The sequence below is a fragment of the Ixodes scapularis genome, unplaced genomic scaffold (genome assembly GCF_016920785.2).
Source record: "Ixodes scapularis isolate PalLabHiFi unplaced genomic scaffold, ASM1692078v2 PGA_scaffold4__175_contigs__length_147842914, whole genome shotgun sequence".
Taxonomy (NCBI): Eukaryota; Metazoa; Arthropoda; class Arachnida; order Ixodida; family Ixodidae; genus Ixodes; species Ixodes scapularis.
In genome coordinates, this window is record NW_024609879.1 from 103,776,716 (window position 1) to 103,804,012 (window position 27,297).

Sequence of the window (27,297 nt, forward strand, 5' to 3'; positions counted from 1 at the left end):
CGCCACTCAGGCCCGCTTCAGACGGAGCAATTTCACCCACCAACTTGTCGTCGCAACACCAGCAACACGGGCCGCCCGCGTTCACACGCAGCACCCAACTGGTGCAATTTGCCATCATTATCATGAAATTTTATTATTCTTGCACTGTTTAGACAAATAATTGCGCGCGTGTTTTTATGCATTTGAATATTGTTGAAAACACTAATGCATCTTTTTGAAACGGTTTATTTCCGAAAACGATCAATTTCGAACCTGAACCAAGTCTTTTGTTGTCATCACCGGCAGGAGGTATCACGCGAAATTATCGCGTCCCTGATTGGATGCAGCCGCTTCAAACGTCTTCGAATTGCTCCGAATTGCTCGCTTGTTTCGAGCAGGAAACGATCTCAGCAATTCGTGTCGATCTAGGCAAAGCTAGGGAACAACCTGCCAGCAACACCAAAATTGTTGAGAAAGTTCTCCGTCCGAAGGGGGCCTCACACACTCACCGCCCTCACGCCTCTCGCACACAGATGGCCCTCACACCCCTCACGCACTCATCGCCCTCACGCACTCATACCCCTCACGCCCCTCACGGCCCTCATGCCACACACACTTACCGCCCTCACGCCCCTCACGCACTCATGGCCCTCACACCCCTCACGCGCTCACCGCATCACGCCGCTTACGCACTCACCGCCCTCACGCCCTTCATGCACTCATGGCCCTCACACCCCTCACGCACTCACCGCCCTCACATGCCCTCACGGTCCTCACTGCCCTCGCGGCCCTCACGGCCCTCACTCACCCTCGCGCTCATGAATTTTCCTGGTTTGGAAATTTGCTCACCCTCACCTCATTTGTGAGGATGAGGGTGAGTGAGGGTGAGTGAGGGCCCTCATGAGTGAGGTTTGCCGAGGTATGGTCCATTGTGGCACCTGCAGATCAACAACAGCCTCCGAGACTCCAGCAGTAGGGATAAGCTCGAGCGGGCGGTTTCAAGAGCGAGTCAGTTCAACCACCGCTCAGCTTACTGCTATTTGTAAACCCCTCAAATTTATATTTAACTTGAATGCCCCACATACTTCTCATAATCACAAAATCTAAAACGGCGCAACGACTTTCTATACCAGGATCTCTCCTCGAGACTCCCATCGACCCCAGATATAACTAACAGACCTTTCGCACCTTGGATTCGAAGTATAGTTTCAGTAGGTGCCCTCACATGTGGGATTATTCGAAAACACAAAGGCGGATTAGTTGGCTGGACTCGCACATAGTTTACTACGTTCATTCCCAAGCCCTATGGATCTCAAGGGACCACCCCGAGCCATCAGATGGGGTGTTAGTGACCACCCTTCGACCACTTTCGCAGCACACCAGCCATGCCTAACTAAAAATCTAAAGCAAAAACAAAATCGAGGTGTTTTTTTTTGCGCTTTTGATGTAGGAGGGCATTCACACGAGACTTTCGCTCAAAGATATGAGTTGTTGACTATCTTGAATGCATCAAATGCTGCGATGATGATACCTCTGCCCACGTCCTGCTATATATACACTGTGCGGAGTACTCGGACGCCCGTCAGGTCCTGCTTGCCAAGCTCTCCGAGAATAGGAATTGGGAATCCTTTGGAAACCACCATCATCATTTCTTCTGGCTCCATTCGCCGCCACCGGAAAATTCAGAAGTATACCTCTCCAGTCAGTCGGCCGCGCTGATATATATAGACTGTAGAAGATTCCCTCTCCTCTCAATAAGACTTATTTCATTTCTCCTCTCTGCCTTATCTTTCTTCTTCTCATTTTGAGTTCTTTCGAGCTTTACCTTTCTGTTTCTCTCCTTTTCTTTCTTTATTTTCTCCAAGAAAAAACAGTTCGGCAACCCTGTCAGAACAAACATCCCCCTGGTATAGTAACACTGTTACGCTGGGAATGCTTTACTACTCTAGTTTCTGGTCATTGAACTATTATTTTAAACGTAACTTTAATGTGTCTCACCTCTAGTCATCTCCAGCTTTTCGAACCACTCGGGGTCGTCTTTATCTGTTTGAAAGAAGGGCAAGGTTAAATATGATGAAATATTGCTTCTAGATTGAAGTCAATAAAAGTTAAAAGAACAGTACAGATGGGACAACTAAGTTCTTTAACATAATTGCACGATAACAAAAATAAAACTCTCCCTCCGTTCCTCCAAGACTTAAGAAACATTTTGCCGTTATTACCTTCCTTCACACAAGCAAGCTACTGTGTCGGGACCTCGCATTTATTTTCTTACTGCGTAACTCGGCACCACAACGTGACGCCGCGACACAACGTGACCTGGAGGGGCCAGACACATGTCAAGTTGTCACGCGATCCGTAGTCAATTTTTGTTTTGTTTTGTACTCATAGCTAAAAGTACGCCTCTTTGTATATATATAGGTATATTTGCTTTTATTCCTCTATATTAATGCACCTCTAACTGTTGTCGAATCTTGGAGATGGGGCGTCGTCAAGCTACACTTGTTGCAGTTTTTTTTTCCCCAGCCGCCATCTTTCTTGTGACATAAAATAAAGAATTGCTCAATTGATTCATTCATTGATACCAGCTACGTGACTACGTAACCACGTGACTCATAACGACGTCACGTTAAATTCAGTCGGACGTTAGCCCTCTCAATTCAGATGAACCTATGGCGGCTTGCTGTGAACAATAGACGCATTTCAAAACCTCATCAAGCTACACTGGCGGCCGCCATTTCTCGGGCACAAAACCTATGATTGGATCCGAGTCCTCACCGAAAGCAGATGCAGCGCACTTGAGACTGCGCTAGCTAAAATGGACTAATTTGATTTCGAACAAGCCGGTCTTGTTCTTCGTTTTTTTGCCCTTATCGGGATTATCAACAGCTGCTTCGCATGTATGCATCTATCGTCATAGTTATCGTGTTTGCAATCAATATATCATTATTAAGTTCTCACAGTTTGGGATGTCATTGGACCTTGAGGCGATGCTTGGCTTTTGAATGGCACGTACGGCGTGAGGCATTGAGCCGCCCCGCGACCGAGCCATCGCAACCAGTGGCTGGATAGAGTGAGTTGCGTTCACCAGTCCACTCTAACAGGTAAAGGCGAAACAGAAAGCGACCCAATTAATTAATTATTTGATGTTTTAAGCGCTAGATGCATTGACTCCCTTATCAGCGTACCATTTTATAGAATCCGTCAGATTGCTCCAAGGATATCGCGGCAAAGTGCCTACGGTCATGGTACAACCGCTCCGAAAGTAGTCTCCCGGGTAGCTGTTTGGTAAAGAAAGCAAAATGACTTTGTTTTAGTCAGAAATGACAGAGTTAAGCCGCGTTCACACTGCTAATACACATAACAAAACAGTCTGCAAACACAATCTTAGGCGTGTCCACAAACATTGTCTTCATATTACGCAAAACAGTGCCTTGTATGGCAGTCCTGTAACATTGGTCATACAAAAACGATCTGCAGGTATGTTCGAAGCATACGTATATTTATGAAACAAGCACTCTTCGAACATGCTTCAGGCGTGACCGTTGCAGATAATTTTGTCATCATGTATGCAGATAACAACGTCTCTTTTGTTTGATGTATGATCAGTGTGACCTCGGCTTGACATTTTAAAAGATAATAACATTAAATATTTCTACGCTATCTTAGACCCTTTTCAAATACTTATCAAGCAACAGTGCGGTACGCCACTGCTTGGACACGAAGTGAATGATTGGATTCGAGTCTTCGACGAACGCTGGCGCAGCTCTCGTGTCGAATACATGCTAAGAATACGTGCCCAAATAATAGCGGACTCGGATGATTCTTCTGGGGCTACCCGATGGCGCCCGCTTTTGAAAAGGGTGTAGTGTAACCACCAAGTTCACTAGATCGCATACCAATACGCCGAGAAAGAACCAAAGAAAAGTATTTTGGAAGAAGTATGCGGCATTTAACTAAAAGGGTACAGCTTAGCCTAGAGCCACTAAATTACGCTAGGGTATCGGCACTCTGTTCCCCGATTCGCTAGTGGACGCCGCAATCGCGGTGCTCAGTGCGCGAGTAGACGCAACTGTCGATCGTCACAATTAAGAAAATGCGGCTTCTTCAGCTTTAGGTATACGGTGCTAGAAAGCGCGGGTTTTATCGTTTTGCTCTGTCACGAACTGATTTAACGTGTCTGGAGGACGGAAAAGCGTTTGTTGCGATTTCAGATAAAGCTTCAGATAACTGGCCACCATGGTTTTAAGTAACAAGATGGCTGGGGTGTCGTTGGAGCCAGCCGGACCAGTGGCCCACACCGTGTCTTCGACCGACAGGGCGCTCACGCTGCTCGGTTACAAGCTCGACCGCAAGCTGGGAGACTTCAAAGCCCGCTTTCGCGAAGACCACCGTCCGGCGAAAATCGACGTCAACCCCTGGAGCCCCGCCAAAGCAGTGCCGGACTCCTTGCGTCACTGGAAATTCGGCCGGCTCGTCTGCGAGCTGGGCACGCTGGCAGAACTTGCCAGGCGCTTGGAGAGCGGCCTGCTACACTCTTAGAAAAAAGGGTACGGATAGTCCTCCCTTACGGGAGGAACGGTCTTGTAACCTATGTTCCTTTAGAAAGGGAGAAACCTTCGACCCTGAAGCAGGGGAGCAAAGTTCCCCCGTCGCTTGCATCTCAATATGGCGGCCCCGAATCGAGCAAATCGAGCCCAATAAGGCTTAACGAGGACGCTACGTCTCTTGTATGGGACGAGAGCAGCAGCAAATGAAAGCGTAACACGAGCTTTCCGCAAACTGTGTTTATTTCCGAAGCCAGATTCCCCCCACAGGTACAGAAACCTGCGTTTCGAAAGCAGTTACTCAGTCTTCTCGTCGACAGCACTGCGATGTTAAACGGAGACAACCGATACCCAGTTACTTCGCGCACTTTGCGTCTTACCTTTGGTGTTCCTCGAGTCACAATTCCTTCGTCAACCGCACATCACGGAGAAGGGCAAACTCACTCCGCGAAACCAAAAGTCGCTCTCGAAAGAACAAACTCGAAGCCGCTGTTTATCGCATAGCGTGAAAGAAGGTTAAATCGCTAGCCACCAGATGGCGGGGTCAAGCAGAGTAATTGCAAGTAGCTAGGCTAGGTGGCGCTAGGTACCACCCAATTCATGTTCTACAAAAAATAATTTGCTTCTCTCAGACCACTACTGCGCTTGAGGATCCTCTACTATACACACATGACACCTATTACACTTATTACAAGCATCAGGTGAACATACATTAAGCACAGGCACTGCACACACAAATGTCAATACGACGGAACACCACACTAACCCGAACACTACACCAGCGCTCTGCGTTTCCGTCTTTTATACTGGTCGTTTTGAACGTGCGGAACTTTTCGGTGACTCCCTACGCAATAAAAAATATTCCCAGCATGCTGATTTTTTCCCAGCAATGTCATACCTCTGAGAGTATTTTGAATGGCTCAGGGGTTGAATCTCTTATTAAAAAGTAAACGCTCAATCATGCTGTAATTATTTGAAAGCCAATAAATCAAGCCGCTCCAATGCGGTTCGAAGCCATGAGTTTGTTTCCCCACACGGCACGTCGTAGCCTGTATTTCTATTTGTTTTTCTATTTGTGCTGTTCGCGCAAAGCTGCAATTGCCGTTTAAATTAATCTCTGTAGAGCGGATATTCAGTCCGCTGGAAGTGATGCTTCACGAACTGAGAAATTGCTTTTCGATCAACTTGAATGCAGTCAAAGCCGCGACTTGCGTTAGGTGTTAAGTGTACGGAGCTACGCCGTGGTGAGCCCGAAAACTCTAGCGCTCATCCCAGCGCGCCACGGAGGCAGTTTCTCCAGCAACCGTAGTATAATTAAACAGCTAAATAAAGGGTAGCTTTTTTTTTTCGATTTTACCTACAATTGTTTTTAATGCCAAAATTCCATACTGTAAATATACGTACTTTACGTCACGATTTCGCACTGTTCAGTCCCTGCCCCTGAGCGCAATCGCTCTCGGGGGCGAGACAATTCCGACAGTAACATTGGCCACTGTACTATAGGTGATTTTACTGTTCAGACCAGCGTTCCAACATGACTATCCGCACGTTGATCGATTGCACGTAATCCCTCAAGTGGTATTAAACTTTTTAATGTAAAGCGGAATGTCAACCTGCGACACCCCGCCCTCTCCGATCACAACCCGACCAGCGGCATCAATGCCCAACAGTTTACGATCTCATCTTCTTGTTACACCATTGATACGCGAACACATGGTCACATCGGCGATAATTCCAATCTTTGTTCACAACCCAACACTGCCATCACGATGTTGCAGCTATGTTGCTGACACGCACAAACACAGAACCACGTTGAACGCCGGTTGCACTCGGCATCGGAAAACAGAACCGAACTCAGGGGGGAAGGCACCCAGGCAGCCGGCAGCAAAACCTGCTGTCTTGGACGCAGTTCCTGCGGTTTCCATAACGTCGAAAACGTCGACACAGTTCCGCGTGCTTTCGCTACTGTAGTCTGTAGTGCCGCAGTGACTGTAGTGACTGTAGTTCCGTGCCGCGCGAGTCCCGCAATCCGGAGACGGCCATCCCCCAGTGTGCGTGGCGCTGCTGGCACTGCTCCGGAACTTCGCTGTTTCTAGCGGCTCCGTTTGCTCGTTTGATAAAATTAGTGATAAAAACGTCAATGCTACCGAAATGGTTTTCACGTTTACACTAGAAGACGGAATTACAGGCGGCCTTCGCTGCTGCTGAAGCTCAATCAACTCAACAGCCATTTATTAAACAACGTGCGCGACCTGCTCGAAAAACGAAACCGAAAGACGATGAGTCGGGAGGGCGAAAGCTTTCACCCGTCTGCCTGGAGAAGGAGAAAAAAGTTTCGTTCCTCCCCTTTTCTCGTGTCCGCTTGGGGGCGCGTCGGCAGAAGGGAGGAAGGCGCGCCGTTGCTACTTTTTTCCTCCATTTTTTCTTAGAGTGTAGAAGTCACCAGTCCACGGCGACCCCGCGAAGACCACCGTCGCGAAGACCGCTGCTGGGCCTAACGCTGTCACCCTTTTCACCATCCAAGGATCATCATCATCATCCGACATGCATCCAGTCAATAAGCCCTCATCACCCGCAACATAAACCCGCACCCTAGCCCAGAAGCTCAATTTTAACATCGGCATGCATCTTGTATAGATTGTAGGACAGGATAAAGTATAGACGCGGCACCATGGGCCTCTTCAGTACGGGCTGTCGCCTTTCCGTGGTGCCGTGGCTCCCTGAGCCATTAAATACTACTATTGCCATTACCTTTAATCTAAGGCGTAGCTGATGTAGCGGCTCTAGGTTAGCCTTTGGAGTATATGGCCTAGCGAGAGAAATGGCTCGGCATACGCTCACTGAGAATGGTCTTTTTACACGTAAAAGCCGCGCCAAAAAATTATTGTCGGAAGCTTTTTTTTTTCTTTTTTAGAGGCAAGTGCCCTAATTGCATACGACAATGAAGAATCATATTTACGGTCACTATAGTCGCTGACAGCTGAAAAAACACATGGCGGGACGAGCACCGAGCATCTCATTATCGCTTCGCAGCCAATGAGAGTGCCGAATTAGAGAATAAGAACGCTGGAGGACCAATCAGAAGGCAAGAAGCGGGAACGTAAAAGGCCATGCCCCGCTTTTCTTAAAGGGATACTGAACCGAAAATTCGAGTTCACAAAACAAGGCCGGGCGGATAGGCGGGAAGCTGCAAAACCAAGATATATGATTCATACGGCGATATATATAACGGATCGCCGTATTTTTTGGAAAAGAAGTGCGCGATTGAACCCGGCCGACGAGGCCGACGCGACAAGGCACGTCACGATTCCCATTCTCTCTCCTCCTCGCTACGTCCCGTCAAGCTGGTGAACCGAAGCGAGGAGGAGAGAAGCGAGGCCGCTTCTCCTTATTCTCACATTCTCCCGGAGGACAGTTACGTCAAAGAACTCGCTTGATCGCTCCCTTCTTTTCCAAAAGTACAGCCATCCGTTTGAGATATCGATGTACGAGTGATGCTTTGGAGTTCATAGCGTCCCGTTCAACACTTCTGCAGCCTTACTTTGCGAAATCCAAATTTTGGTTCAGTATCCCTTTAAGCATTCGCTGGTTATACTCCGACAGCTTGAGAAAAAAGAAAAGGTAATGGTGTTGTACATATGTTCAGAAAGCGGGAAGTTGCCCCAGTGTGCATCTGGGGAATCGGCTGTAGACGAGAAATTTAGCCAGTGCAGTACCGCGGCTAGCCTGAGGTCTTCAACGAGCATCACGTAGTAGTGATGCGCGACCGCACGTCGGTATGATCAGAACGACACACATCCGGAGCGAAACGGGCAGGGTAGAGCCCACTAAATGAGCTGCGCTTAAAGTATCGGCACTCTGTTCCTCGACACCATTGTGGGCGCCGCCGTTATGGTTCGTATGCAGAGCCGACGCAACTGCCGGTCGTCATGATTCAAAAGTGCGACTTCCTCAGCATTAGATTTCGGTGTTAGGAAGCTCATGTAATATTGTTTTGCTGTGTCGCGAACTGTTCAAACATTTCTGGAGGGCGGAAAAGTGTTTCCTGTGATTTCAGATAAAGCTTCAAATAACTGGCAACCATGATTTTAAGCCACAATATGGGCTAAATAAGCTATTTCGAAGCGTAGCTTATTTAGTGGCTCAAGGGCAGGGGTGGGAATCGAACCCAGCGCGAACTTTCGCTTCACGCGCTGTGGGCTTCAATGAGTTAAAGGTACCCATAAAGTTATTTTTCGGCTTCTTCCTCCCTACCTGTGATCCTCAACTCAAAGCGAAATAAGATATCACGTGGTCGTGCTGTCTTGGGCACCCGATGTCATGACTCCAAGCTCCCACTATTGTGAATTAGAACTATAGTCCGTTGCAACTCAAGAAGGTAGGGCGAGGGAAAGAAAGGCCAGGGTGGAGGAAGCAGAGGGAACACTGGAGAGAAGAGAGGGAAACCTCCTCCTCTCTTTAGCGTTCCGTCTGCTTCCCACTTCCCGGCCTTCCTTTCCTTCGCCCTACTTTCTTGAGTGGAAAAAGCAGCGGCGGTGCCCCGTCGGCCGTGTGAAGCCCTACGGTGCTGAAAGCCGCGTGTGGCGCTGGTGTCAAAATCCCGATGACCTCGTGCTTCTCATGCTGTGTGCTAAAATGAAAACGACAAGAAAAAACAGGAGCGGCTGGAACAGGCTTACGGCTCGTGGTTGTCATGTGTGAGCAAGGCTTGGCAGTGCTCGGTAAAAGAGCACTAGCGCCACCTGGTAGGTGCGACACCATCTGTCTTACGCGGAGCATGGCCTCCGAGATTTTTCACGCTCTGCCAGCGCTTCTCAGTCCATTGCATCCGCCAGTGGAGACTGCTACTGTGAAGCAGTTGGTGGAGCTCGCAACTAAATCAAAGTAAAGCTCCTCTACCCTGGAAAAAGTGGCGCCATCCATTGTTGTGGAAAGGCTCGAGACAGGTGCCGCGCGCCACTTCTGGGAAGAACATGGCGTCTGAAATCTAGCTCAGTGCTGCGTTGTGCTGTGCCGCCAAGGGCTGCACGTTGCACGTGCCTCCTGCATCGACGCACCTTGCACTACTTTTGAAACATGAAAGGCCTTTAAACCAAAAAATACAAAGAAATAGCCGCGATATATCATCATCACCATTATTGTCGGTCTACGGAACTTAGAAGCAGTGCGAAACGAGCTTCCCGCCTGTCGTCGCAACACACAGACCTTTGGCAAGGAAGAAGTCCGATACTTGAAGGTTCCTTTTTTGAAAGCGAGAAGGGTTTAGAACAAATGTCAGCACAAATCAGTGAAGTTCAGAAACCTGTCATCATGCATGACGACAAAAATATTGTTATGCCTGTCCTGCCGGCCCAGGTGCTATCCGCGGAGGAAAAATATAGATTCGCACTACATTTCCCATTCTGAGATATCATCCAGCGAAACAGCTCAAAGACCGAAGCAGCAGATAAAAATTAGAAATCCATGGAAATCGACTGACCGCTCTCTATTCTGATGGTGAAAATAGTGAAAATGCAAGCTTCATGCCGCGGACTCACACTTGACAGCGTACCTCGAGGCGATTCTGTTTCCGTTTCTGGTTTGGTTATAAGCGCAGCATAGGGAGATCTAGAGAACTGACTCGTCTCGCTTTTTCTGCTGGGAAGCCTAGCGTTTGGACAGGCCAGAGCTGAGCGTACAATATATCTAGGAGGAAGATGGTCGTATCCGTGTCCGCTGCAGTGCCAGGTTCACGACAGGAAAGAGCATGGCACTTCTCTGGCGTCATCAGTCTAGGAGGCCATCCGCGGAAGCCGCCGCTTTTTCCACTACTCAATGTTCTAGCTCACTGAACTTCCACCCTGCTATTCAGGCGGTATTCACACAGGAAGAAATCCCGTGGAGGCGCGAGGTGTGACGCGACGGAAACGCGAGGCTTTTGCGATGCGGACGTCAGCTCCGGCGCGGAGGGAGGGAGAGATGCTCGTGCGGTACAAACAACCTCAGTTCGGCGGCGGATCGGTTTGTTTTAACAATGGTCTGCCATCAAAAGCTCTGGTGTCAAATGTAGAGGTCGCTTAAATCGTCTGCGGTGTAAAGCCCCTTGATAAAAGCGTTTTCTTACAAGTACCGCCAACCATTGTTATGGAAGCGCGCGAGACACGTGCCATGAGCGGGTGCTCCGCCGCCATTCGCTTCCAAGGCCCGCTCATTTTAGTGCTGCGCCGCCATTTGCTTCCAAGGGCCGCTCGAGACATGGGCCTCGTGCACTCGCGCATTTGACGCTACTTGCAAGACAAACGCGAACACATCGAGGGGCTTTACTGCGGTGGTGTGAAGAATGCAAAACGGTAAATTCATCTGCAAACGATGACATCCCTTCCACCTGCACCTCGCCGGTGGGAACGACGAAGCTAAGGAGGGAATTGTGTCCGCTCTTACACACCGCTGTCAGCGTCACGCACATTCCTCCGCGGAATTTTCCCCCGTGCGAATACCGCTTGCACACCGGGAAACTTTTTATTCGCAAGCGATGATAAGTGCCGTCACGGCACTCACTGGCTACGATCGCGAATCGAAATATTCGTCGACAGATTGATTACGGACGAGCACATACGTCCAACGCGTGAGCTAGGGTCGGCTGAAGTGCTTGGATACCGCGGATGGATCGCAGTGAAAAGCGGAGAGCTTTCGAAGGAAGAATGAAACACCCAGCTCTCGCGTTTCGGTACAAACATTTTCAATTCTTGTATACCGAAAGAGCAGGCTTGTTGTCTTCTACACTTGTCTACTAGTTTTCTTCGGGCAACTAAAGGTTGTGCCATTAGCAACATCCAAATGTCTAGTCATTTATTTCTGCCCCCCCCCCCCCCCTTAAAAAGGAATGTAATTTCATGGTCTCTTTAACACATTCCGCCACCTATCCCCCCAGCGATTAGTGGCGGAAACAAAGGCTGACTGCTTTTGCGTCTACCCACTCTCTCCCTGCAATCAGAGAGAACGACAGCGTTGTCTGCTTCTCTCGTTCGAATGCCGGACGCCGGCGCTCGGCGTTCGAACGCGTTCGAACTCCGAGTAGAGACAAAGGCAGCCAGCACTTGCGTCTCCCCGCGATCCTTCGAAACAGAGCTCGGCAGTGTGACGTCTTGGCACGCCCTCACACCCTCCCCTCCCTCGCTTTATATCCTCCTACATCGGCATCCATGTCTGGAACATGCGATCGAAACCCTAAGACTATCGACATTATCTAGCGCTAGAGAAAATCATCCAAGAGCTCTGCCCTTTTAGTAGATAGCGTCAAGAATGTAATTACCCTTTGCTCGATCCTTTTCCCGTTTCGATTCAAAGACACGTGAAGTTCATCACCAATGACTGAACTTTTCGAGAGATGCAGGGTTAAATGCTCGTCGACGCGGACTATTTTCTTGTCGAACAGCGACCTTTCCTCGATGACCACGGGATACACGATCCGGGCTTCATTGGCGGCTGCAGAGAAAGTTTTGACATTTTGAGAAAGGTTTGGTCAAGTTCATCGGCTACGCGTTTGCGAAAGCAGTTCCATTGAGACTTTTTCGAAACAGCCAACCGACGATTGAATGGAGTTTGCCTCTCGCATTTGAAACGTGGATCCACACTGTACCGCTTGCTGGAACGTAGACACCGCAACAGTGCGTTCACGAGAGGGAAAACAAAAACAAAGGAACAATAACGCTGTGAATACACGTTCGCTTTAAGCTGCAGTCACAATCCTTATACATCATAAGAAAAGTCATCATACATACATCATGTATGTATGATGACTCATCATCATACATCACGTCTGTAGACATGATGACAAAATTTTCCGCGGACATTCCTCAAGCATGTTAGAAGCTCTCTTGCTTCACATTCCCACACGAGTGCAGGCAGTTTTTATGTAACCAATAGGACCGTGATACAAAAAATTAACACGCATCGAACAGCGTCTGCAAAGGAAAGTTTTTTTTTTTATGCTATATTTGCCGTGTGATTGTGTTTTTAAGTTATTTGCTAGATAAAACAAAATTGCCGGGCCAGGTGATTGAGATTAAAGTGTAATTAAATACGACCACATTAAAAGCATTCTCATAACGTTTTGAACTATGCGGCCCCATACACACATTCACGTTTGAACTCGTTTGAGTGCGGAGCGGCGTCTTTGTGGGAGGAAGTGCTTACTAGTAGCGTCACGGTTTTAATTTTGTAAGGCCCGCGATCCCAGAGCTTGCTCTTCTGGAGCAAAAGGAATACATTTTGCGAATTTTTGAGGATAAAAAATGACTCTAGGTATTTTTATTGATTTTACTAAAGCTATTAATTACTTAAACCACAACTTGCGGATAAAAAAAAACTAGAGATGTATGGGTATCGCGGGAAAGCGTCATCTCTCATTGCGTCAAATCTTGATTATTGACAACAATACGTGCACATCAATGGTTAGTACCACTTTGGCATTCAACCAGTAGTATCTCGTTTCGGAAGAAAGTATGTTAGACCTTTTCTTGTTTAATTTGTACATTAACTACATTGTAAAATTGAATGCAGATGCTAAATATGTCATATATGTTGATAATACCAGCTTGTTCTTCAAGCCGGGTTCACTCTGTCCATACATCATACAAAAGACAGTCTGCAAACACGAGTAACCGCAATATCCCTGGTTTGAATGCCGCGTGCCAAGTTTCCTCCTTGAACTCATTGGCATGCACCATTCGAAGCACGGACCTCAGATGACTCGCGTTCGAATCTCTATGCAGACTGTATTTTGTATGATGTATAAGCAGTGTGACCCCGTCTTTACAGGTCACTGCCGTGACAAACTAGCAAGCAGAGTGGATAACACTGCAGCAGATAAGTGTCTGCACGGGTCATTCGAATGCCCTAAAAATGTGTGGAAACAAAATTGAGGCTCTTCCATTTAGACAGCAGGTGTCTCCTGGAATCGAGTACCTGAAGGGATCAAAGGACGAGGTTGCGGACGCGATTTCTCCGGTACCCCAGAATAGGGGTTGGCAGGAGGTGAGGAAACCGGGGGGAAGACGAGAAGCGCGGTTAAGATGTAAGAAAGTCGTCTTCGGAGGCAGAGGAGAGCCACGGCATGTTCGCTGGAGGGCAGGATAACGACTGGCAGAAGGGAAAGCAGCCAGGATTCATTGCAGATTTAGGATATAGGCTTGGGGTGGCACGGTAAGCAAGTAAGCGCTTGTCGAAGCGCGGGGTGCAGGTGGGTTTTTGTCCGTGGTTGTCGGAAAGATTACGGGAATGGCAGTCTACACCAGGAACACTGGCGGGCGAGATTGTCAGCGGGTGTCGGGTAAACTGGCGGAAATTGCGGTTGACACCGGGAACGCTGGCAGGCGACTTAATGAGCACAATGATTTGTAACTGCTGGGCCAAGACGGCTAGTTGCTTCGCGTCACTCAAACAATCAACGAAGGGCAGAGGGACGACTGTCCTTTGAGGGGCGTCGTTCCAAGAAAGCTACGAAATGATTTATATGATTCTTTCTCGACTTCACTCTGGCCGGTCGTGGCAGTGACAGCAAGACTTTTAATAAGTTATGTCGCGTCACGACCTGGCCGGGAATGAGGCGGTAGACATTTAGCTGGCTTGTAGCTGTCCAGCTTGCCTTGAGGCGTGAACGGTTTAAACGGGCTTGCTCGCTTAGCTGCCGCCCCCTCCGACGACTGATCAGTTCCTAGAGATCGTATACACGTAGACGAAACGGGACGCTGACGGTTACATCAAGTAGCACATGGTACATGTAGCCGTTGCGGAACGCGGGTATTGTAGAGGGCGTGTAGGCGCAGTGAGCTACGGGGTGCCCTCTAGGGTGTACGTAAAAAGGGTGTGCGTAAATAAACAAGGGCTTTTGCCGTCCGAGCACTCAGAGCGTCAGCTGTGTCAGTATTTCCTCCGCGGCCCTCGGCTCTGACCGCCACCTCAGTCGCCTCGGCTCGAAGCCGCCCACTACATGGTGTAAGAAGTGGGATGCCCTGTTTCCGCGGTTCGACATGGCTGCTAAGGACGCTCCGGTTCCTGCCCTTGCTGCCGCCAGTCTCCGGAGTCCGCCCCCGCTCTCCTTCGACGATGCCGGCGAGTGGCTTCCAGCGATTCGGAGACTACGCCTTCGCCACCGGCATGCGCGTGGGGCCGGACGAAACAGGAGTTAGGACCCTCCTCTATTGCATGGGTCCGCGGGCACGCATCGTCCTCAGTTCGCTCATGTCCAACGAAGAGACCTACAAGTCTTACACAGAAGTCACCCGCCGGCTCAGCAGCTACTTCGTGCACCCCATGAACGATGTGTACGAGAGCTCCAGGCTCCACAAGCGGACGCAACAGCAAGGCGAGACCATCGACAGCTTCTTCATTGCCCTTCGGAACATGGTGCGCAAGTGTAACTATCCGTCACCAGCCGTTGAAGACCGTCTTGTTCGCGACCATTCCGTCGGGGGTTTGGCGGATTCTCGTCTTTCGGACAAGTTGTGCCGCACCCCGAGCCTCTCCCTGGACGACGCACTGGTGCAAGCCCGTCAGCACGAAGATGCCGAGCGAGAGAAGGAACGCCTGTCCCTCACAGCTGGTCAACCGACAGCGCACGTGGACGTGGCGACTTCACGTAAACTCGTGCAGCGCGCACACGGACGGGACCTCAGACGGGACTCTGGCAACTCTGGCAACTCTGCGTCACGTGACAGGCCTGAAAGTTCTCGAGCCAGCAACGTTCGAGAAGCTTGTAGAAGCAGCCAAAGTGCGCAGTGCCTCTTCTGCGGTCACGAGTATCACTGACGGTCGGACTGCCCAGCTGCGAAAGCGGTCCCACTGCAAGAAGCGAGGCCACGTTTCGTCAGTGTGTCGCTCAAAGAAGCGCCTCGGTTCCGTGGAGATCCACTCCGTTGAGGCGGTGGCTCGGAACGGGCGGTACGTTGAGGTCCAGGTCAACGGGCACCCTCTCGTCTTCAAGGTGGACCCTGGCGCCGACATTTCGGCGGTTCCGAGCTCGTTTCCTGGCTGCCCTGTCGTCCTCGACAAGCCACGTGCGAGGAACTTTTCAGACCGGGGAAACAACCCCTGAAAGTTCTCGGCAACTTCTCTGCTGCGCTGTCTTCGCGAGGCAGACATGTCAACGAGCGCCTCTACGTCGTTGCTGAACAAGAGCTGCCCCTCTCGGCTATCCCGCTATCGTTGCCCTTGGCGTTGTCAAGTTTGTCGGCGCAGTCACAGCGGCCCGGACCGCTGCTCTACCAGACACACCACCTCAGAGAGTCTCTCCAGCCCTTTTCGCCGGCCTGGGCACGTTTTCGGACGAGTACACGATCCGTATCAAGCCGGACACGGTACCTTATTCCCTCAGCACAGCCCGGCGTATTCCGATACTCCTACGAGACACAGTCAAGAAGGAGCTCGACACGATGGAGCAGGAGGGCGTGATCCGGCGCGTCGACAAACCGACGGACTGGTGTGCCGGCCTTGTCGTCGTACCGAAGCCAGCGGGGGGTTACCGCCTTTGCGTCGACTTGACCAAGCTCAATCAAGTTGTTCTGCGTGAGCGCCACGTACTCCCGACCGTCGACCAAACCCTCGGACTTCTCGGCGATACCTGCGTTTTTTCGAAGTTGGGCGCAACTGCGTCCCAAGTACGTTTGGCCCGGGACTCTCAGAACTATACGACCTTCATCACTCCGTTTGGCAGGTACTGCTATTGCCGCCTCCCATTTGGCATTACGTCGGCCCCGGAATATTTCCCGCGTCAGATGTCTCGCCTGCTGGAAGGGTTGACCGGCGTCGTTAACCTCATGGACGACATCCTCGAGTTTGGTCTCACGACGGAAGAGCACAACCAGCGCCTCCAAGCAGTCCTCGGTCGCCTCCAACAAGCGGGGGTCACCCTCAATGCCGCCAAGTGCAGTTTCGGCGTGTCAAGCGTAAGATTCCTCGGTGTCGTCGTCGGAGCCAACGGCATTGCTTCTGATCCAGACAAGGTGGCGGCCATTCAGTGTATCCCAGCTCCTCGGGGCCAAGGGTGTCCAACGCTTTCTGGGTATGCTCAACCATGTGGGTCGCTTCCTCCCGGATCTCTCTCAGACGACTGGGCCGATCCGGAGCCTCCTGAACAAGACTGCGGCCTGGACGTGGGGACCAGCGCAAGCCTCAGCGTTTGAAAGCTTAAGGCTATGCTGTCCTCGGACATCTGCCTCGCAAGGTACAACCCTGCACTCCCGACGACAGTCTCTGCAGATGCCAGTTCCTTCGGGCTGGGTACAGTGCTTCTTCAAGACCAGCCATCAGGGGATCGCAGACCAGTGGCATATGCCTCCCGTGCACTGACAGAAACAGAACAAAGGTACAGCCAGATCGAAAAAGAGGCACTGGTTGCCACCTGTGCCATTAAGCGCTTCGACGAGTTTCTGCGGCACCTTCGTTTCACCCTAAAGACTGACCATCAGCCGTTGTTCAAGCTCCTTGAAACCGCGGACCTTAACCTCATGCCACCCCGGATCCAGCGCTTTCGTATCCGCCTCCTCCAGTACCAGTTTGATGTCAAGTATGTGCCTGGGAAACAGTTGGCTACCGCAGATGCACTCTCGTGTGACCCGGTCGACCAGCTGCCAACGACTCCAGCCATCGACAAGGTTGAGCTGTACGTCCAAGAAGCGCTTCGCGCTATCCCTCCCACGTTTGCGGTCCACCTCGACGACTTTCGTGCCCACCAGGTTGCGGATTGGGAGTGCGCTCAGCTGAGGGCGTACTGCGAGCAAGGGTGCCTCGGAAAAGAAGTCTGCCTGTCGGCATGGCTCAGTCTTGGGGTCGTCGCGCTGAACTCAGTGTCGGCGACGACCTTCTCCTCTGCGGGGGACGTCTACTGGTGCCTGCTTCTCTGCGGAAACACGTCCTGTCCCTCATTCATGACGGACAACTGGGAGTGAACCGCTGCCGCGCCACCGCCAGAGAAGCTGTCTGGTGGCCGACCATGGGGAGGCAGATAAAGGCAATGGTGGAGAACTGCTTCAACTGCGCCACCACGCGGGTCGAGCGAGCAGAGCCACTGCGTCCTACAGTGACGCCTAGCGGCCCCTGGGAAAGAGTCGGTGTGGACATTTTTCATCAGGAAGGAACAGACTACCTTCTCCTTGTTGATTACTGTTCGAGGTACCCAGAAGTGCTGTCTCACCGCACGACGACATCCATGCCGGTGATGTTCATTATCAAATGTGTCTTCGCAAGATATGGTATCCCGGAGACCCTCGTCAGTGATAATGGACCCCAGTTTTCATCAGCAGAGTTCCGTGCTTTCTCCCAGAGCTACGGCTTCTCCCACGTTACCAGCAGTCCCAGGTATCCCCAGTCCAACGGTGAAGTTGACCGGGTGGTGCGGACTGTCAAGGAACGCACCGAGGGTGACTGGGTGCAGCCTTGCTCAGCTGCTCATGGGGTGCAGCCTCCGGACCCGCCTCCCACACCCAACCGCCACACTGGTTCCAAGATCACTTCTCGCGGCTGATTTCCACAGGCGCGACATTGCCCAACGACACGACAGCGTCAAGGTTTCGACCGCCGGCATGCTGTGCATGCTTTGCATCCCCTGGGGGAGGGGGAGAGAGAGTGGATACGCGACGCAGATTGTGCTGGCACAGTCCTAGCCCAGCACAGCGTCAACGCTCCTACGTGGTCCAGACGGATGCAGGTGCCCTCGTCCGCAACCGAAGACATCTGGTACCGCAGCAGTCTCCATCAACGGATGATTGCAACCTCAGCAGCTCTGGTCCAGGGCCGCACGAAAACCCAAAGTCCACCACGGTCTCCATCTCGCCCAGAGCCTGCGTGCAGGAGTCCCACTCCCAGGGCAGCTAGTCCTCTACCAGTTTATCGCCACAGGGGTCTCCTGCTGCTCCCTCAAGACTGCCTGCGTCGGGTGTGCGCACTAGGTCCGGACGCTGCGTTAGGCCACCGGTGCGGCTGAACTTGTAGCGCACCATGTGGCTTAGGTCATTCATTACGTTCCTTGGGAGCTAAGTGTGGCTCTCTTTTATTTTCCCTAAAGGGGGGATGTAGAGGGCGTGTAGGCGCAGTGTGCTACGGGGCGGCCTCTAGGGTGTACGTAAAAAGGGTTTGCATTAATAAACAGGGGCTTTTGCCGTCCGAGCACTCGGAGCGTCGGCTGTGTCAGTTTTTCCTCCGTGGCCCTCGGCTCGAACCCGCCCACTACAGGTATGGTATATGGCCGTCCCACCACAGGCTTTGAATCGCTGCGCTTGCGCAAAAGATGGACTAGGTTTGCACCATCGTTACCTTTTCTGAAGGAAACTCACGCTTTGAGCAACGCAGCTAGTGGTTTTGCCGCATCGCTTGCTCCGAGGTGAGAAGGGCACCTGAGGTATAAAGACGCGAGCGCCGTGTGCCACTTCTAGGCTTACTCGGCGAGATACAAAGAGGAAGCTTGCCTGATTCACATCGCTGTCTTAAAAGGATACTACCGTCGTCATAATGGGGAAGACGTATAACATGAGGTTTCGGTAGGACCCAAGGTTTTTGGCGACCCAGGAGCAAGCTCTGGAATGCGGACTTTCTGAGTTAGCCGCATGGTACATGAACCCGTCGGCAAACAATTAGGCGGTGCAGGCTATGGCTACTGCCACAGTCTACAGCAGAGTACTTGTTCGTTGTGTGTTGTCTTAACACTTTCTTCTGCGCAGAATAGCTTCTTGGAAAGACGGCCATAGACGGTGTAACCCAGAAAGCCCACCGGGAGGAAAGGGGGGCCCATTCGTTTTCCCGAATGCTCGGGGTGGCTGACAATTGTTCACAAGGTTCTTGGTGACCCAGGAGCAAGCTCCGGAATGCGGACTTTCTGAGTTAGCCGCATGGTACACGAACCCGTCGGCAAACAATTAGGCGGTGCAGGCCATGGCTACTGCCACAGTCTACAGCAAAGTACTTGTTCGTTGTGTGTTGTCTTAGCACTTTCTTCTGCGCAGAATAGCTTCTTGGAAAGACGGCCATAGACGGTGTAACCCAGAAAGCCCACCGGGAGGAAAGGGGGGCCCATTCGTTTTTCCGAATGCTCAGGGTGGCTGACAATTGTTTGGCCTGACGAACGGTTCAAGCGGACAATTCTAATCCCGCTGCGACCTCTAAGCGGAACGAGGCAGGTCCGTCCGCGTCGGGCGAACCAGCTTAGAGCAAGCACCCTGGTGCATCGCGGTGAGTGGGACAGTGAGCGACGGAGAGGTCGGCATTAATTATTGACTGCCGGCTTCGCTAGCCACCACCACCTACGCCACTTGCGGACGCTGCAACGTGGCCACTCCGGCAACAGCAACATCGGCCGCCCATGAAGTCCAGCGGCCCCCTGAGGCCCATGAATTCCCCCGAAGTCCGGGCCTCGAGGGAGGAAGAGTGTGGGAGCCGAGGGTGAAAGACGAAGCAGAAGGCACGTGACAGATTGTCGGCGGAGAAGACGTACGAGCTGGCGCGAGACAGTGCGTGCTGAGCGAGGCTGGAGCTGGGCAGGAACGACGGAGCCGGGTTGCCTGGCCTAGCCCATGGCGAACCCCGAGCGAACCAGCGAGGTTTGGAGACGGACTGGTGGAAACGGCAAGCCCTGGTCATCTGGCCTAGGCCACGACGATCCCGGGGTGGTTCCGCAGCGAGACTCGGGCATTGATAGCCCGGGACAGCCAGCCTACGCAGCGCTGGCGTGGGTAGGGCGATCCGCTGTCCTGGACACAGACTCCGGCTTTGAGCTCTGATCGACGGGCAACAACAAGGGTCGGCGGGCCCGGACTGCCGGCTTTCGACGACGGGAAACCGGGTGGTACAGTAAACCCATTCGCTGTCTTCTCGTTGTGTTATGTCACACCCTGGGTGACGAGCAAAACGCATACCGATCGGACGGCGATTATTTGTAGAGGGACCTCTAAAAAGAACCCCACAAACTCTGCATGGTTTGATTGGTTCTTCGATCGTGTCTCCTGTCTCAATGGTGTATTGGGCTCCCGCGAGTGTGTAAACGTCTGAATATCGACATTTTTCTCTGCTTGAAATCTTTGTCAGCTCTACCCAATATTTAGACTATTAGAGTGTCTTAACTTTTACATACATGAACTGGATATTTTTAACTCTTGCCGTCAGAAGTGTAATAAACAGAGTGAGTGAAAATACGTTTATTTACAAAAAGGGGAGACCGGGGGGTGTTGGGATGTTAGGAAAAAAGTGGACGTGGTTATATAAATTGGTCTAGGCTCGCCTTCTTGACAAAGTCAAGAACGGTTTTGAGGAATAGATTCCTGTCTGGGGATCTTTGTTAGGGGTAACCCAGTCTTCGTAGTTTTGTAATCTGAGTTCCGCGGCCAGTCATGAGATCGCTTCCTGTCGTTTTCTTGTTGTCGCTTGACAGTCCCAGATACGGTGTCTGCAGGTAGCTGGTACATGGCAGACTGTGCCGTTAGGGTCAGGGCTCGGGTAGTCTTCCGATGTTGGAGTGTAGAAACGCCTCCATAGAACTGGTGTAATGACTTTGTAGCGAGGCGCTGGAGGCACACACGCTGCCACCGTGAATATTTTGATGGGAGCGAGTGGTCCTCCGTTGACAGTTGTGCGGCCATCCCCGCCTTTCGCTCTTGTTTCGCGAGTGCCTTCATTTAATCAATATAGGAGTCCTCAATGGGTATTGTGGTGGAGGAGTCGAGGAAGCTTTGTTCGGAGCCGGTTGCTTGTGGTGTGCTCCGCGCGGCCTCGTGGGCTTCTTTGTTTCCCGGGATATCGCGCTGTCCCAGGATCCATGAAATTTTGTGGATGATTCCTTCAGTTCGGTGATAGGGCGCTGTGGCTTTGATTTCATTCACAGTCTTATTACTACTGCTGACTTTCCTGCCTTTCCTAACAGCCTCCTGAGAGTCAGCGTAGATTAAGATTTCTGTCGGGTGCTCACCCTCTTGGGCGTTTTCTAGTGTCCAAAAGATTTCTTGGAGTTCAGGGGCTTTGGCACTGGCAGTACAAGGAAGGACTTTCGCGTTTGTTTCGCTGTAGTGGAAGGACTAACAAGCAGTGGCTGCCCTGCCGTCCTCGCTCTGCGATGCGTCTGTGTAAATGACTTTATTGGTCTTACATTGAGGGAGATGTTCTATTTATTTCATATGCCTTAGCTACATTTTTTTGTCTTTTACAGAGTTCTCTGCTTTGATATTGTGGTATAGGCTTAATTCCTGTGATGGATTCGTCTTCCTATAGAGGTGGAGAGGTGGCCCATCTGGAATTTCAAAGTCTATTACTCCAAGGTGCTTAAAAATCGTTCTTCCCGGTGCGGTTCTTTCGAGACGGTCTCTCTGGCCGTTTTGTGTTTCTTTTGCTAGTTCTTTGATTTTGTTTATTTCAGCCGCTTTGTGTAGATCGGGAATACGGGTTATCTTGGGTAAACCCGCGATAACTCTCATGCTGCCTTGTTAAGGGTTTCGACTTGATCTTGCCGGGTCTTGGTAAGACGGAGGTAGTTATACCCGTAATGGCTTTGGAGACAAACAGTGCTCGTACCACGTAGTTTTAAATATTTTTCTTCTGCACCCCCCCCCCCCCCTGTTCATGCCTTGGCTGTTGTTCTCTTGATAAGGCCTCCATTGAATCTTAATCTGGTTTAGCCAGCTCCGTGTTCCCTATCCTCGTCGATGGTGAGACTGAGGATACTTACACTTGGTTGTCTTTGAATGTTGGTGGCGTCAACATACACATTAATGGTGTCTTGGATGTCATCCTTTCTAGCCCTTTTCGAGGCGAATTCCCATTCGAGGTAGTTGATGTGGAAGACATGCAATGCCTTGTCGTCATGGTGAACCGGGTCCAGTGATTCTTTCTCGCCCATTTTGCCTTGCTTTGGTGGTAACTGGGAATTTTCTTGAGCTTGGAAAGTCTCGAATTTGTTCTTGAGCGTGAAGTATTCTTGAAAAGCGACACCAATCGTGATTATTTCTTTGTACGCTCCCCTGTTGGAGCGGAGCGACTCAATAAGTTTATTATTCTTCATGTAGAACTCAATAGATACTCGATTCTGCATAAATTCTTCTATCGATTCGCGTTCTTGGGTACATGCCACTAAAAATGGCTGTTCTGTGGTGAGTGTTGCAAGATCCGTCTGACCTTGTTGAGTAGGGTGCCCAGCGGTGTGGCGTGGGGTCGGGTACGGGCTCGCGTTCGTCTGTTGCATGGAAAGGGCCTTCGTGCCAGAGCGCCTCTCGCCGGCCGGTGTCATCAAAACGTTCTCCGAAAAGACCGACGGGTTGGCGTTCAAGCGCGCGGGCAGTGCGGGTTGGCTTTCGGGAGTCTTCTCCAGGGTGTCGAGTCAGGGAAGGGCCCCGTGGGGCAATGAATGTCGGTAAAACTGGCCTGTAAGGCCGAATGGTAATCAGAGCTCTGAGGAAACATGTCCTTCATGGATGATCTTTGTCGTCGTCCTTCATGATAAACAGATTGATCTCCTGTTGTAGTATACACGAAGCTAAGTCACTCAAAATATTCGAACTGTTAGCCTCAAATGTTTTGCATGCGCAATTTGTTTTTTTCTTTGTTATGTGTATATAGAGAGAGTTATTTACTGTACGCTGTGGAAAGGCACTGAAATAAACACTTTTTTTGTGTAAAAGCCCCTTACTCATTGTCTTGAACTTTTGTAACTATGTTGTAAATAAATTAAATTTACTACGGTCAAAATCTGAAAGATTTTTTTATTTACAGAAAAAAACCTGCTTCGCCGTGAGGCATTATTGCAGGGGGTGGGTTTCATACAAACACTTTTGTTTTAGAACACAAGTAATACACAAAAAACAAACAAAAACAAAACACTTTCTATGAATCAATAATAAAATTAAATAAAAACATACAGTCTATAAAAACACTACACAAGTGAAAATTCAAAAAAAAAATTTCCCGCAAGCACATCTTTCGGCAACCTATTCCACTCTTCTATGGTTTTCGGAAAGAAAGAAAAAGCAAAGGCGTCGGTTCGGCAAGAGTACGGTCTAATCTTCTTGGAGTGATCTGCTCTTCCGGACACATAAAACGGTTCATGTAAAAACACATCTCTGTTAATTAATAGTCTATTGTTGTAGATATCATCTAAAAATTTTATCCTAATCAATTTTCTACGCACACTGAGTTTCTCCCAATGTAGGGCATGTTTCATGTTAGTGACACTCGCTTCAAGTTCTTAATAGTTTAATACAAATCTAGCACATTGATTTTGTACCTTTTCAAGTTTGTCTATTAAATAATTTTGGTGCGGATCCCAGACAATTGAAGCGTATTCCATACACGGACGGATATATGTGAAGTATAAAGTTTTGCTAATTTTCCTCGGGGCTTGCCGAAAATGTTTCCTTACAAAATTAAGCATTCGTATTGCCATTAGGGCTATCATTTCAACATGTCCCGTCCACGTTACATTATTAGATAACATAACACCTAGGTATTTTACATTTGAGCTTGGTTTAATTATTTCATTATTTATCATGTACACGGAAGTAGTGGGATTTTTTTTCTTAGTAAATTTAACATGCACGCACTTTTTAACATTTAGGTTCATTCTCCAATTTTTACACCATACAAAAATTTTATCTAGATCACCCTGTAAAGTATTAATATCGTTAAAATCATTAATTAATCTATAAATAACACAATCCTCCGCAAATAATCGAATATATGATTGCACGCCAGAAATAATGTCGTTTATATATATCAGGAAGAGCAGAGGACCCATTACCGAGCCCTGGGGGACACCAGACTCGACTTTTACATACTCAGATTTTTCCCCACCGAGCACGACACATTGCCCTCGTCCACTTAGGTAATCTTTAATCCAAGTCAGTAAGTTGCTATGCAGTGACAGTAAGCTAAGTTTATAAAATAACAAATCATGATCTACAAGGTCAAATGCCTTTCGAAAATCCAAAAACAAACAATCCACTTCGTCTCTAGCGTCAATGCCTCCAGCAAGAAAATGAAAGACATCAACAAGTACTGTGTTACAGGACGATCCAGTACGAAATCCGTGTTGATCTCGAATAAGAAACTTTTTGACGTTTAGATGAGCAATGAGATTGCTATAAATGACATGTTCCATTAGCTTGCAGCAAACGCACATCAAAGAAGTAGGTCTATAGTTTTCCACACAGTTTTTTGCTCCTGACTTGTGTATTGGCACCACATTTGCCATTTTCCAATAGATAGAAGCTTTTGTTCCAGTAGAGATTTATTAAAAAGAACAAACAAATAATTTGCAAACTCTTCAGAACAGTTTTTCAATATAACCGGAGAGATGTTATCCGGTCCGATTGCCTTCTGGACCTCAAGTTCTCGCAACAGAGAGGCTATACCATATGTTATTTAAATGGGTGACATGTTTAATTTTTTGTTGCACGTTTGGTTGACAGCACGATGCAGCAGGCTTAGAAAAAACAGAGTCTAAATATTTATTTAGATGCGTTGCCATTCTTTTTTCATTCTCGATAAGTTCGTCACCTACTAAAAGAGGAGAAACAGATGTATCGTTTTTGTTATTTTATGCTTATTTTCTTGTAATCATGCCGTGCACATCGGACTGTGATTTCTACTTGTTGTGCAATAGTGTATGTGTGAATGTACTGCCAATGTATTCGTTGTATCTTTGTTTCGGTGTTTTTAGTTAATGCGTCACTTGTAGTATGCGAGTTTTGATGTGTCAGCACAAAGACCGTGCGGTTTTTATTGGACACCTCATAAAATATATTCTCGATTCTTGATCACTACTTCATTGAGCAAAGCTTGTAAGCAAGGTAATAAACACTATTCTCTTTTTGCTGGTATACTGGAATTTCTTATACAGTCGCCCACAAAGTCATTTCTTGTTTTGACTATAGTAGGCTTGGATGTTGGCTCATTAGAAGATGTTGTCTTTCTTAATTATATTTTGATCCAAGAGAACGTCATATTCTCAAGCTTTCGCGCTGTATCACGACCACTAGCGTCACATCCTCATGGCGTTTCAGCTCCCTGCGATGCGTAGTTTGTTCACGTGGGCCGAACATGCGGTTATCCTCATAAACACCCGGTATATTTCAGTGCGTTAGAAAACAACGTAAGGGAGCATGTTTTTCAAACGAAGATTTATAGCAAAATGTCTGACTCACCGTTCGCAAGCTCTCCGAATGTCAGTGCAATAAAGACGAGAACTTTAGGGGCGTTGAGCCCTACAAAAAGAGTTTCTGTCGTTCTTTGATTCTGGCGAGCAACACTACCTGCAATGCTACGTTCGAAAGGGCAATGAAAGGCTTCGCAAGAATATGCCTTCATTGTGTTGTCCCGGGATTATTACCGATAGCCCTACGAGTTTATACGAACTGAATCCTTTTCCTCTTGCGAGTCCCTTTTATCTAGCAGGTGGTACTTGCTCTATCAATAACGATAGTCACGGTGTGAGCTAAAAAACACGAAAGGTCACTGGTAATTGCGAAACCCCCGACGTCGTTTCTAAGGGACGTAAAGGATGGTGCATGCGTAAAAGGCCACAGGGCCTGGTCCTCTCCATTAAAACTCAAAATGAAAAGTTATTTCGTTATACTTGATTCATCTCTTTATTTAATCAAAGGATGGATGGGGTGATCAAAAACAATTGAGTTCTCTATTTTCTGCCGCAAAAATAAAATACGTATCGGAAAACGCTCAGACTCAGCCCACATATCAGGGAGTCGAACCGTCAGCGGAACGGAACTGTAACCAGAAGCGAACCGTTTATTTTGCCTGAACCGGAACAGAACCCGAACCGAAATGTTCGGCGCCATTTTGTAGCTGAGTCAGAACCGGAGCAAAACAAAAGAACCTTTCCGAACCGGTTCGGAAAACGGTTCAGGCGCGCATTTGCGCTATACAATTCCGTGCACTGTGCACCGGAAATTTTGAGAGGCTTAGTTAGCGCTAGGGAGCAAGGTGTTTCCACTTATTTAACCCTTTTTGTAAGAATGGTTTACGAAGAGGAAGTCCAATAACTGGTGTTACTGACTGTCATAAAATCCGCCTGACCTGCTCAAAGTCATTGCGCCCACGCGCCCAGCAAAAAGACGTCGAAACGCGCCGAAGCGATGACGCACCAAGCCGCCGCGGAAACAACACTGCATCAAACTCGGCTTTGCTACGGTTGATCGAACGCCATTTCATCAAAACACCTTTTAGAGAATGGGCACGTATTATTGAAACTCGGTTAAGAGAAAGTGGAGCCTCAGTTTCGAGAAACGCCGTTTATCAACAGGATAAACGGCGTTTTTTACTCTTGGCATATACTTAGATTTTCGAAAAGCATTCGACAGTATCAATCGTGACATTCTACTACAAAAACTTCCCGGCTACGGCATTACGGATAAAGGACTGGATTTAATAAAGAGTTTCCTACAAAATCGCGAGCAGCTCGTACAAATCAATGACATCCATTCTGATCGTAAAACCTTTAAATATGGGGTCCCTCAGGGATCAGTATTAGGACCTCTGCATTTTATAATCTATTTAGACGACATTGTAAACATCCAAGTTTCTCTAAAGTTAGTCATGTACACTCTAAGAAAAAAGGGAGCAAAAAAGTAGCAACGGCGCGTCTTCCCCCCTTCTACTGACGCGCTCCCAAGCGGACACGAGAAATGGGGAGGAACGAAACGTTTTTCTCCTTCTCCAGGCAGACGGGAGAAAGCTTTCGCCCTCGAGACTCATCTTCTCTCGGTTTCGTTTTTCGAGCAGGTCGCGCACGTTGTTTAATAAATAG

The 27,297-nt window shown here is 49.2% G+C and overlaps 1 pseudogene; it reads right to left on the reverse strand.

Moving 5' to 3' along the window:
- The window catches only part of LOC121832940, a 142,042-nt pseudogene extending 116,201 nt beyond the window's left edge, over positions 1-25,841 (reverse strand).
- Between the last annotated feature and the right edge of the window lie 1,456 nt (positions 25,842-27,297).